Genomic DNA, 12,552 nt, shown 5'->3' with positions numbered 1-12,552 from the left:
TGGCCAAAGTTACGCCAGGCAAGAAAACTATAAACTCTATTACCAGCCAATAGCCACGCCTAGCCTTAAAATGGGCCATTGAGCTGTTTTCTGGTTCTAAAAACCATCGCCTTGGCCAAAGTTACGCCAGGCAAGAAAACCATAAACTCTATTACCAGCCAATAGCCACGCCAGCCTTAAAATTGGCCGTCGTGCTCTATTTTCTGGTTCAGAGAACCATGGGTAGTATTAAACCTAGGAAGAGAGGTATAGATAGATATGTGATAACAGCCACTAGCAATCCGAATACCTCATGAAATTTCCTTAGTTTCACAATGATTTGACAGATTTAAGCATACTTTCAATCTGCCAATCAGAGCATTATAGACCATGCGAAGTTCTTAGGAAAATTCTAAAAGTCCAGTACACTTACAAATTAGCCATCACGCAGCACATAGACATAAACCGCTTCTCCACAAGAGACAATCAACAAGCCCAAGGCAAGCAAATTGATCCTAAATTAATATGAGACCAACACACAGTAAATAATGCCCAAAGAAATAGCCAGAATGTTCAAGAATAAATCGGAGAAATGTTGGAAGTATCACCAGATGCCGGGATCATATTACCATGTGGTGGACATGCGGCGAAGCCAAAAGATATTGGACTAAGATACACAAGTGTGGAAAAAATGATAGACACATTGACTTTAAACCAGAAATATTTTTATTAGGGATCTTACCAGAGACATATAATAGAGATTTGCAATATTTAATTGTGAATGTTTTATCAGCGGCTAGAATTGTATTTGCAAAAAACTGGAAAGGAGAGAAAATACCTACCGATGGAGAAATTATTAAGAAAATAATAGAATGTGCTGAAATGAGTAAATTGACATTTGAAATAAGAGAACATGAAGATAATCAATATTATTTATTTATTTATGCCGCCCTTCTCCGGAGACTCAGGGCGGCTTACAATGCGTTAAGCAATAGCCTTCATACTTTTGTATATACCTGCTTAGTAGGGCTTCCGGCCCCCCCTAAGCGGTGTTCTTTTTTATACAAAGTCAGCTTATTGCCCCCACAATCCGGGTCCTCATTTTACCTACCTCGAAAGGATGGAAGGCTGAGTCAACCTTGAGCCTGGTGAGATTTGCAGGCAGCTGGCAGTTATGTGCTACTTTTAACAGCACTTTAGTCTGCTGCGCTACCAAGGCTCCTTGGTGTTTTATACGAGGTATGTTTTATTGTTGGATAGGTAACAAAATATGGAGATGAAACATGATATATGAAGTGAAATTAAGATACATTGTGTAAAAATTTGTTTTTTGATAACAGTGTTACAGATTGATGTTTTGAAGATAATGTGAGCACAAAAGGATACTAACTGACCGATACACTGTAATTGTTTGAAAGGATATTTTTATGTTATTTTTGTTTGAAAATAAAAAATAATTTGAAAAAAAAATAATGCCCAAAGAAGTGCCAAACATGTTAACAAATAGCTCAACCAAAGAACCTCCAATACTACTTCCACCAACACTAAAACAAGCCGCCACTAAAACATAAGTTGAGAGCAAAATCTTTCCCTCCTAGCACTTCACTTGTTGGTAATGAAACATCTGCAAGAAAACCACCAAGCTCAGAGAACACCAAGAACCCCTCATTTAAAAACTGAGCCACAAATCTTGTCCTGTATTGTATACGGCATCGTATTAAAATGCATTACCAGGTTTACTTCCAGTGGTAAGAAGTCTGACTGGTACTGGCATTCTTTCTAAGGGAGTGAAGGTGAGATGGAGGTGATCCAAAAGGATTCCCTTCCAGTCCGAGTACTGAGGGGGTCCTCAGGGACTGGAGGCTTGCAACTGAGCACTCTTGACTCCTCTAGGCTGATTTGCCCTCACTGCTCACTCAGTGACTTGGAAGGGTCACCCAGTGGAACCCCAAAAAGACCATCCAGCGTGAGTCTTCCAGTGTGTGTGTGTTCAGGGATTGAATGAGATAGGCAGCGGCCGATTACCAGGCTCATTCAGTCTGAGTATCAGAGACTGGAAGCTCAGGGACTGAATGACCCCCCACAAGTAGGGGAGATCAGTTAGAAATGTATATGTTTTAGATACATTTATCACATTCATGCCTACTGTTTTATACAGCAAAACTTCACTAAAGCAAGCCTTAGGGTAAGCTTTAGCAAGGCCCAAAGGTTTTTGCCATAATTAATCTCATGTTGCCAACAGTACCTGTCAGGCTTCTTGGCTAAATGCGGTGCTGGATAGTTAATGAAACCAATGACTTACCTTTGATGTCTTCAGTTTTGACTGATTTTACTCAGTGAGTGCCTCTGAAATAAAAAAAAAAATTAAAAAATCAACATCACCAAATGTCCACCTAATGTTCAAAGACTAGAAAAACCGATTCAACAATTTCACAAATAGGCTTTTATGTGCTTTATCCTACCAGTGAAAAAAGATACAATGAATTGGAATGTTGTGCCCTTGAAAATACCTCAAACCCACAGGTTTCTACTGTTCCCAAAGATATGGCCTCCAGCCCTGAAGCAATTTTAGTTAACTTTTGCCTTTAGTTCATTGAAGAAGCTAGTCTCCTGCATGTTTTGCTTTTTTTAAGGGCTTGAGCCTTAGTTAGAATTACCTCAGGTGCCAAGAATTGACTTTATTTTAGAGAGCAAGATCAGCTCCTGGACTTGGAGTAATTTTTGGTTAACTTTTCCTTAGCCAACGTAGCTAATCCTCTTCACATTTTGCTTTTTTTTTTTTTTAGTTTAGATTAGAAAATGGAAGCCATAGGCCTTATTGGCCAAGTGTGATCAGACACACACAGAATTTGTTTTAAGAACTTGAGCCTTGCCTAAAATTACCTCAGGTCCCAAGAATTCACTTTATTCCAGACAGCAAGGTCAGCTCCTGATGTAATCTTACCTTTAAAACTATTTTTAAATCCGCCTCACCATGGTGGTTTGGTCCTTTTTAACATGGTCAAGATTTACCTCAGCCAATATTTTACTTTTAAGAACTTGACTTAAACTTGACTTATTTTACTTTAAAAACTCTAGCCTTGGCTAGAGGGTCTTATTTTCAGGAAAACATGGAGGGTCTTATTTACAGGATCTTATTTTTGGGAAAACATGGAAGTTAACTTCTTTAGAATAGAGTACTTTATTTGGCCAAGGAATTTTAGGAACTTGAGCCTTGACTAAAAGTACCTCAGATCCCAAGCATTCATTAATTCCTGAGAGCAAGGTCAGCTCCTGAGGTAACTTTATCTTTAAAGTTACTTTTAATTCTGACTTGCCTGTGGTTGTTTGTCCCTTTCAACAGGACATGGCTGAGATTACCTCAGGTTCCACCAATACTCTAAAAATTTAAGTTTTGGCTAAAATTACCCTCAGTTGACTATTTCAAGAAAGTAAGGTCAATTCATGGACATGAAGTAATTTTGCCTTTAGTTACTTAAAGTAGCTAGTCCTCTACATGCTTTGCTTCTTTTAAGAACTTGAACTTTGGCTAAAATTACCTCAGGTGCCAAGAATTAAACTTTATTCAAGAGAGGAAGGTCAATTCGAGAGATTGAAGCACAATTTTGCCTTTAAGGTGATTTTAACACTTCCACCTGTGGTAGTTTAGCCCTTTTAACTGCACCTGCCTAAAATTTAGCTCAGCTTTATTCATCCTAAGCTAATTTTAACTCTTGCTCATCTGTGGTAGTTTGGTCTTTTTTTTTTTTTTTTTAACAAGGCATGGCCGAAATTACCTCAGACTCCACCAATATTTCACTCCCTAAAAACTGGAGCCTTGGCTAAAACTATTCAGGACCCAGAAGTTTGCCTCATTTCCCTGAGGGAAACCACTTCGTGGGACTGACTGAGGTAACTGACCCTAGGTGAGCTGTGGTAATTTGGAGTCCTTTAAATAAGATGCAGAGATATTACCTCAGCCATCCCTGGCACTTTACTCCTAAGAATATTTTTACTCCTAGAGTATTTTTTTTTACTCCTAGGAGTATGTTTTACTTCTAAGCATTAAAATTACCCTAGGTGCTATACCTTACTCCCAGAGAATTGACTATTCACTAGCGCCCCTCTGTATCCCACACCACCTCCAAGAGTCTCCGCTCTAGAATTACCTCAGGACGGAAGAGGCTACGGCACGGTCCATGGCACGAAGTCTTCGGCTGCGGAAGCGCAGATGGGAGAGAGGGGTTTTGTTCTCACCCCCTCTCCCGCGCCCTTGCAGCGGCGTCTCTTTCGAAGGAACAAGAGACGCAGCGTCTCTGGAGAGTCTCGGTCACCCAGGTCAGGGTTGTCCCATGACCTGAAGTTTTGTTTTGTTTTGTTTCCCTCTCAAAGAGGCAACCGGGACTTTCTCTGTTTTTTCTTTCGAAGACCTTTCGCTTCTCCGAGAGACGCAGCGGCGCTTGCTGCTTCTGCAGCGCGCTCGCTTTATTTACCTCAGCATGAGGAGCCCGCCGGCTTTTTAAACTGTCCCCACCCCTCGGAAGGGAGGGGGGAAAGAGAGAGAGAGGGGGGGGAAGCCAATCAGCCAATCCGAGGGAACGGGTTTCCAAAGCAGCCAATCAAACAGCCGAGGGGGGCGGTCCGAGAGCGCCGGGCGGGAAAAGCAAGCGCGTGAGGTACACAGGTGGGACCGCTTTCGGCTAAGCCAAAGTTGCCATGGAAACGGCGCGCGAGGCGGCTCCTCCTGGCCAGGTGGGCCTCGGCCGCCCAGGTGAGGGCGATTGGAGGCAGGCAGGCAGTTTATGTGCACGTGTGTGTGAGTGTGCAAGTGCCTTCTCCTCCAGGCATCGCCCCACCTGGGGAACCCTTCGCCGACAGCCACACTTGTCTCAAATTGTATAGGTTCTTCATTCATTTCATTTCATTTCATTTCATTTCATTTCATTTCATTTCATTTATTGGATTTGTATACCGCCCTACTCCCGAAGGACTCAGGGCGGTGAACAGCCACAAAATAAAACACATAAATACAAAATTTAAAATTTAAATTTAAATTTAAAAACAGAATAAAACCGAATTAAACAATTTGGCCGATTTGCTTCAGCAGAGGGTTGGACTAGAAGGCCTCCGGGGTCCCTTCCATCTCTATTCTGATTGCTTTTAACCCATTTCAGATTGATGACCTGGGCCAAAGCTGGCTGAGGAATTCTGGGAATTGAAGTCCACAAGTTTTAATTTGCCAAGGTTGGAGACCCCTGACTTGGGCAAATGTGAAGCACTCTAGGCCACATTTCAACGAGTTGTAAGGAGGCAGATGCAGGGGTGAAATCCAGCAGGTTCTGACAGGTTCTGGAGAACCAGTAGCAGAAATTTTGAGCAGTTCAGAGAACCTGCAAATACCACCTCTGGCTGGCCCGAGTGGGGTGGGAATGGAGATTTTGCAATATCTTTCCCCTGCTATGCCCACCAAGCCACGCCCATAGAACCAGTAGTAAAAAAATTTGGATTTCACCACTGGGGAGATGCATGCCTTCTCCTATGAGTAAGAACATGTTTTTATTACCATGTGTCTGCTATGAGCACAGAGCACATAAGAGCCAGACACATGGACAAACATTTCAGTCCTATTTATATAGTTCTTCTACATGCTGGTCATAACATGATGCAGTTGCATAGAAACTAGAAATGTGAGTTTCTGCTGGCTGGGACTGTCACTGTTCAGCAATGGTGGACCCACTCGTAATGTTGGCCATGGAGACCTGCTGGAAATGACACCTCCTTAGTTATTTGAAGCTGCCTCATCCCAGTTCAAATGATTATCTGGCCAGATAGCAAATAATTCCCTAGCTAACTGTCCAGGTTTCCAGGGAGATGTTGGTCATATCACCTGCTTTTGACTCTCAAAGCAGGGGAAAAACAAAAGTCTTCCATACATAAACCCAAAGCTCCAGCATTCAGGCGTTTTGAAACTCAGTTAAGGAGCAATTATTTCTGTTTGCAAGTTTTCATACTATTTATTAAAAAGTTTAATCCCACCTTTATTACTTTATAAGTCAAGGTGGCAATCATGCATAATATTTTTCTCCTGTGTTCACCACAAAACAACCCTGTGAGGGAGGCTGGGCTAACAGAGAGTGACTGATCCAAAGTCACCTAATCTGCTTGCATGCTCAAGGTGGCACTAGAACTCACTGTCTCCTGGTGATTGGCCCAAAGTCACCCAGTTGACTTTCACACCTAATGCTGGACTAGACTCTGTCCCTGGTTTCTAGACTAATACCCCTAATTACTACACCAAACTGACTCCTTTATTGCAGAATCTGTTGTAAACTTTCCTCTTTTCATTCCATGAATCTGATTAGCCCTTTCACTAAGTCAATAATTTAGAAACTGACCACACACACACACACACACCTTCTGTTGGTTTAGAGATTGATGGGCTGCTTTAACACAGTCACAAGGAAAGCGGCTAATGAACAGGCTCTAAAACAATATAATAAATATCTCCTGGACTACGAAAACAATCAAAGCCACTAACTCAATTCCAAAAGTGAAGGTGCTCCACTTAAGTTATATTCTATCGAAGGCATTCATTTTCTTAACTTCCTGTTGTCAGGAATCCATTTGCTTGGATTTATTCCACCAATAACCAGAACATTTGCCAATTCTAATCTTCAAACTACTATAAAGCTGTCAGAATCAATGTAATTTAGCTCACATAACAATTACATATTCCAAAAGGTATTATTTATTTATTTATTTATTTATTTATTTGTTTGTTTGTTTGTTTGTTTGTTTGTTTGTTTATTTGTTTGTTCGATTTATATGCCGCCCTTCTCCGTAGACTCAGGGCAGCTTACAATGCATTATAGCAATAGCCATCATACTTTTGTATATACCTGCTTATTTAGGGCTTTCGCCCCCCCCCCCCAGCAGTGTTGTTTTTATACAAAGTCAGCTTATTGCCCCCACAATCCGGGTCCTCAATTTACCTACCTCGGAAGGATGGAAGGCTGAGTCAACCTTGAGCCTGGTGAGATTTGAACTCACACTAATTGCAGGCAGCTGGCAGCTAAGTGCTAACATAACAGCACTTTAGTCCACTGTACCACCAAGGCTCTTTATACTTTTTATGACTATATTATGTAATTCTGTCAAGCTGCAAAAACCAAGAAAGATACTCTGAGGCTCTTCTGGACAGTATTCTTTATTATTCTTCACCCAAAGACAGAAATCTTGCCAAAATAAAGCAAACTACACACATGGTTAAAGAGATATTCTGAGAAATCCTAAGGAGGAGCCATCTTAACTCTCTTCCACTCAACCAAACCCTCTAAACTTCGCTGTCTCTTGGTCCTCTGGAATGCAGCCCCTCCTTCCTGGGAATCAACTACAGGTCATCCTCAACTTACGATCACAATAGAACCCAAAATAAAGGAGAATATTTGTAGCTCAGGATTGAAATGAGTTGTCTTTGGTGCTCTCTGAGCTTGCTTGTTTTCTTGCAGACGTTTCATGACCAAACTAGGGAACATCATCAGTGCTAGCATTGATGATATTACCTAATTAGGGTAATGAAACGTTTGCAAGAAAGCAAGCAAGCTCAGAGAGCACCAAGGACCCCTCAGAACCCAAAATTTGTGTCGCTGTGAGACAGTTTTTAAGTGAGTTTTGTGCTATTTTACGACCTTCCTTGCCACGGTTGTTAAGTGAATCGCAGTTGGTTAAGTTAGTCACATGGTTGTTCAATGAATCTGGCTTCCCTGTTGACTTGTTAGAAGACGATCACATGACTCTGGGACGCCACAACCATCATAAATACGAACCAGCCACCAAATGTCCGAATTTTAATCACGTGACCATGGGAGAGGCTACAACGGTCGTCCCTTGTCCCTTGTCCCAGTGCCGTAACTTCAAACGGTCACTAAGTGAAGCATTGTAAGTCAAGGACTACCTGTACATTCCACTCCAAAATCAAACCAAAGGACAGCAAATGTTTGAATCTTGTTATTAGAAATTGCTTTCTAACGGCATCCATTTACGGGTGAGCAGCCAAAACACATTATGCCAGTGTTACAATACAAAGTTGTGTACTTTTGTACACGTACAAAAGATGTACAATTCCTGTTTCAACCTCGCCTTCGCCCTCTGGCCATTTTCTGACCTCCCTGCGGGGCCTCCTGACTGCTTGAAATGAGGTTTCCTGATTTTATTAAAACATAATAAAACTTGACAAAGAAAAAAAAAAATCACAGCTATGAAAGAAGCCATTATCTCAGTATTACTAGATAACAGCAGACAGCTCCTATGAAAGTTGGGGAAGGTAAAAAAGAGAACGTTTTCGCAACAAATGTCGGCTCCCGAAACAATATCGGAGATGGATTTTTCTAGAGCTGATTTCCAACAGGAGAAAGGTAGCATAAATGCCAAGGTTATACTTTCCGATAGAAATGCATCTCTGGAGGTTCGTGGCAGTTACAAATCCCCTAACACAATTAGCCAATTGTTTTGCAAGGCAAATCTTTAATTCCCCAATAAGCATTTTTTATGGGAAAAGGTGGTAATTGGCAAAAGTTTTCCCATATACCCACCCACCTGCATTTAAGTAAATGATCAAGGTGTCTACAAGGTGTCTACAAAATTTTCTCATTTTAACCTGCGTGTTCCCACATTTATTTTTATTTATTTGTTTCTTTGTCAAATGTATACAAGATAACAAGTATAGATATGAACATAAACTTAAACAATGGAGACAGTAAGACAGTGAAGGGAAACAATAATAAGGATATAATAAATAATACTAGAATATGATATACTGGTATACTAGATTCTGTAACCATTAGGTTCCTGTAATACATATATGCCTTTGTATTTGTATCACATATATTATGCCTTTATATTTGTATCTCCTGTAACAAACATATTCTGTTATTAGGCCTCTGCAATGTATCTGGTATTTGTCAAACATATGTCCCTGCCATTTGACCTGAACCCATATCAATCTTCTTCCTGTTTTTCTTGTGCCATCTAAAAGCATGGTACGTATCTCAGTTGAAACTACAGCCATCAACAAAGGGATAATTTACACCTCAGCCTAATTTATGTTTTGATCTGGATAAACTCCTGTCTTCCAGAGCCAGGGGGCTAAGTGGCCAATTGAGTAAACAAAGAAATGCTTAAGATAAAACTAATTGGGAAGTTTCTATTCCCCCTTGCAGGGCAACAAGGAATACACAAACCTAAATTAGGCGGCCAGAGTTGGGTACTAAGCTGACATCTCTGAGGGTATAAAAGGATGCCATACCTTCCCCAAGGTGTGGCTATCTCCTCGCATGCATTGTATCTGTGTGTTCTGGATATAGTTCCACCCAGTATTTTGTTTTTGGCCATAAATAAAATCTGCTTTTTTGCAAGCCTCGTCTTGAGTCTCTCTCTTTGGCATTCTGGTGACTCAAGTGTATTTTGGGACCTTACAACAGGAACGGTAGCAGAGGTGGTATTCAGCAGTTTCTGACCAGTTCTGGAGAACCGGTAGCGGAAATTTTGAGTAGTTCAGAGAACCGGTAAATACCACCTCTGACTGACCCCGCCCCCATCTATTCTCTGCCTCCTGAGTCCCAGCTGATTGGGAGGAAATGGGGATTTTGCAGTATCCTTCCCCTGGAGTGGGGAGGGAATGGAGACTTCACAGTATCCTTCCCCTGCCACACCCACCAAGCAACGCCACACCCACAGAACCTGTAGTAAAAAATTCTGAATCCCACCACTGGGTGAGTTCTACTTACCACAAACAAATAGGTTTTGAGAATAATAGCCACCACTATTGTGTGTATAAGATGCACTATCTGTATTCAACAGAGACTGTAGAGATTGTACCCAGATAGTATACGGTTAATATAGAAATTTTATACATAACCAAGAAAATTGTACAATAAAATAAAAATAACCTCGATAAAGGGAGCCCGTCTGAAAGAAGTTCCTAAGGATTTTTTTTTTTAATTTGCTTTTTTTAAATCAAAGCTAAGCAAAATAATGATCACAAATCATCATAATCCCTTGCGGGGTGGAGTGTATTAATGGCCGGATGCCCTTCCTGTCACCAATGCAGAGTTTTGTTCAACAGATATATTCTCAGAATGCCCAGAGAGAGAAATACCTGCCTCTACCTAGGATCGAACTCACAGCCTCCTGATTTGATTGTGAGGCGAGAGCACCACCTCTAGGCCACCTCACCACTCCAAATAATGATCACTAATGAAGGCGAATATATACATGTCTTAGGATAATGTTGCGGGATCCAATCTGGGTCGGTCACCAGGGTCCGAGGTTTTGTCTTCCGAGTTTTCGGACTCATACTGGAGCTCATCTTCAGGGAAGCTCTGCTCTGCTAGAGAAACGATTCCTGAAAATGGGCTTTAGCACAAATCTGAAAATTTGGAAGACACAGACTGGATACTGCAAAGAATGAACAAATCTTTATAACTGTAATGACATTTTACTGTGTACTGTAATGACATTTTAATATCAAATCAAATTCATTTCATCGCATCTAAAGCATTGCTTTCCAGAATACAAAGATTTTCTGTATTAAACCAGAACCAAACAAAATGCATTATGATCTGATGTATTGTTGCAATGCTTTTAATGACGGCTTATCCAGCAAACTGTGGTTCAGTAAACACACGGCTATCTAGGATGCAGGAAGTAGTTACAGGGCAGGGATAATTCAAAATAGATTGCACTGTGTAGTCATTGAAAACATTTTTTTTCCCCAAATTCAGCCCTGCATAATCCTGAACCCCTTTATTTAAGGATGAAATAAATAGTGTTGTCCCATGGACAGTAACTAGTTTCGGGGGCCACATTATAACATTTTTTTGGGGGGGGACTTGATGTGTTGCAGAAGCAGAGCAGGGAGGCAAAGTGGGTGAGGTCCTTTTTAAAGCAGGGGTGAAATCCAGCAGGTTCTGACAGGTTCTGGAGAACCGGTAGCGGAAATTTTGAGCTGTTCGGAGAACCGGTAGCGGAAATTTTGAGTAGTTCAAAGAACTGGCAAATACCACCTCTGGCTGACCCCAGAGTGGGGTGGGAATGTTGATTTTGCAATATCCTTCCCCCAGGAGTGGGGAGGGAATGGGGATTTTGCAGTATCCTTTCCCTGGAGTGGGGTGGGAATGGAGATTTTGCAACATCCTTCCCTGGAGTGGGGTGGGAATGGAGATTTTGAAGTATCCTTCCCCTGCCACGCCCACCAAGCCACACCACGCCCACCAAGCCACGCCCACAGAACCAGTAGTAAAAAAATTTGGATTTCACCCAATGGTGGGTTGCCACTGGTTCGGACCGGTTCTATAGAACCAGTAGTAAAACCAGCGGGAGGCTCCGCCCACCGACCCCGACGTCATCAGGAAGCTTCTGCTCGCACACATGCAAACCGGTAGTAAAGGTAAGTAGAACCCACCCCGGATGTCACCACTGAAGGACATAAACCCTCCATTTAACCGTGTTAAGAGCAACATTACAGAGTTACTCAAGTCACTCAATTCCTCCCTTTGCAGGAATAAATAGACTGCATTGTAAAGCTATTTTAAGAACACAGCCTTGACTTTGCATGTTGTATACATATTCTCGACCCATATGGTGCCTCTGTGTTTCGTTCAGTTTTATAGCTCACCTACCAGCTCTAAATAAACAGGATTTCCATTCAGGTGAGAGAGAACAAATAGATAGAAGAGGGAGGTGGGGAAAAAAAAACCTTATAAGTACCAATAATAACTGGAAGCCTAAATTTTGTGAGCTTGTTTTCAAAATCTGCGTAGTATCTCTTGCACACACACACAAAAAAAGCAGTTCAGTCTACAACACATCCTGTGGCAAATTCTTTTTTTTCCCTTCCTGTTTACTACTTCTCTGTTCTATTTTCTCCCTGCTTCAGAGCGAAACAGACTTCAGGTATCGCTAGTTGGATGTGAAGTCTCGCGCATTGCACTGCTCTATCCTTCCTCCTGTATCGCTCTTTTATCCATTTTGTGCTTTCTTTAAAAAAAGTCCCCCTGCCCAAAGATTATCTGAAGAGTTCTACAGTAAGACTCCCAAGCTTCGGTTTGTGCGAGCGTTTAAATTTTTTCAGGACGTCAAATGTGATTTATTGGGGAAGAAGATATTTGGGACTGTAAGATTAGTCGGATCACTTCTACAGTAAACAAAAATTAAAAGCAGATCTTCACGTTGAACGAAGCACCGGGGAACAAGTCAACAAGGATCCAAGAAAGGTGATGAAGGAAACGAGTTTATTTTCTCTCTATGAAATGCAATTCATTTTTCCTATCGCTTCTTTCCATTTTTATCCATCACTGCACAAGATGTTCTGGAACATCGGCTGCATTCTCCGACGTTTATTAAATCCCATGATCTTGTTTCAAGCAATCTTGGAAGACCTAGGCATTCTTATACCAAAAGCCTCTGTCATTTGCCTTGTAATCATAGTCCATTCTGGTCAGGGGTGAAATTCAGCAGGTTCGAACAGGTTCTGGAGAACTGGTAGCGGAAATTTTGAGCAGTTCAGAGAACTGGTAGCGGAAATTTTGAGCAGTT

The sequence above is a fragment of the Pituophis catenifer genome, unplaced genomic scaffold (genome assembly GCF_029215685.1).
Source record: "Pituophis catenifer annectens isolate HBS135680 unplaced genomic scaffold, rPitCat1.0.hap2 SCAF_11, whole genome shotgun sequence".
Classification (NCBI taxonomy): domain Eukaryota; kingdom Metazoa; phylum Chordata; class Lepidosauria; order Squamata; family Colubridae; genus Pituophis; species Pituophis catenifer.
Note: the sequence above shows the minus strand (reverse complement) of the source record.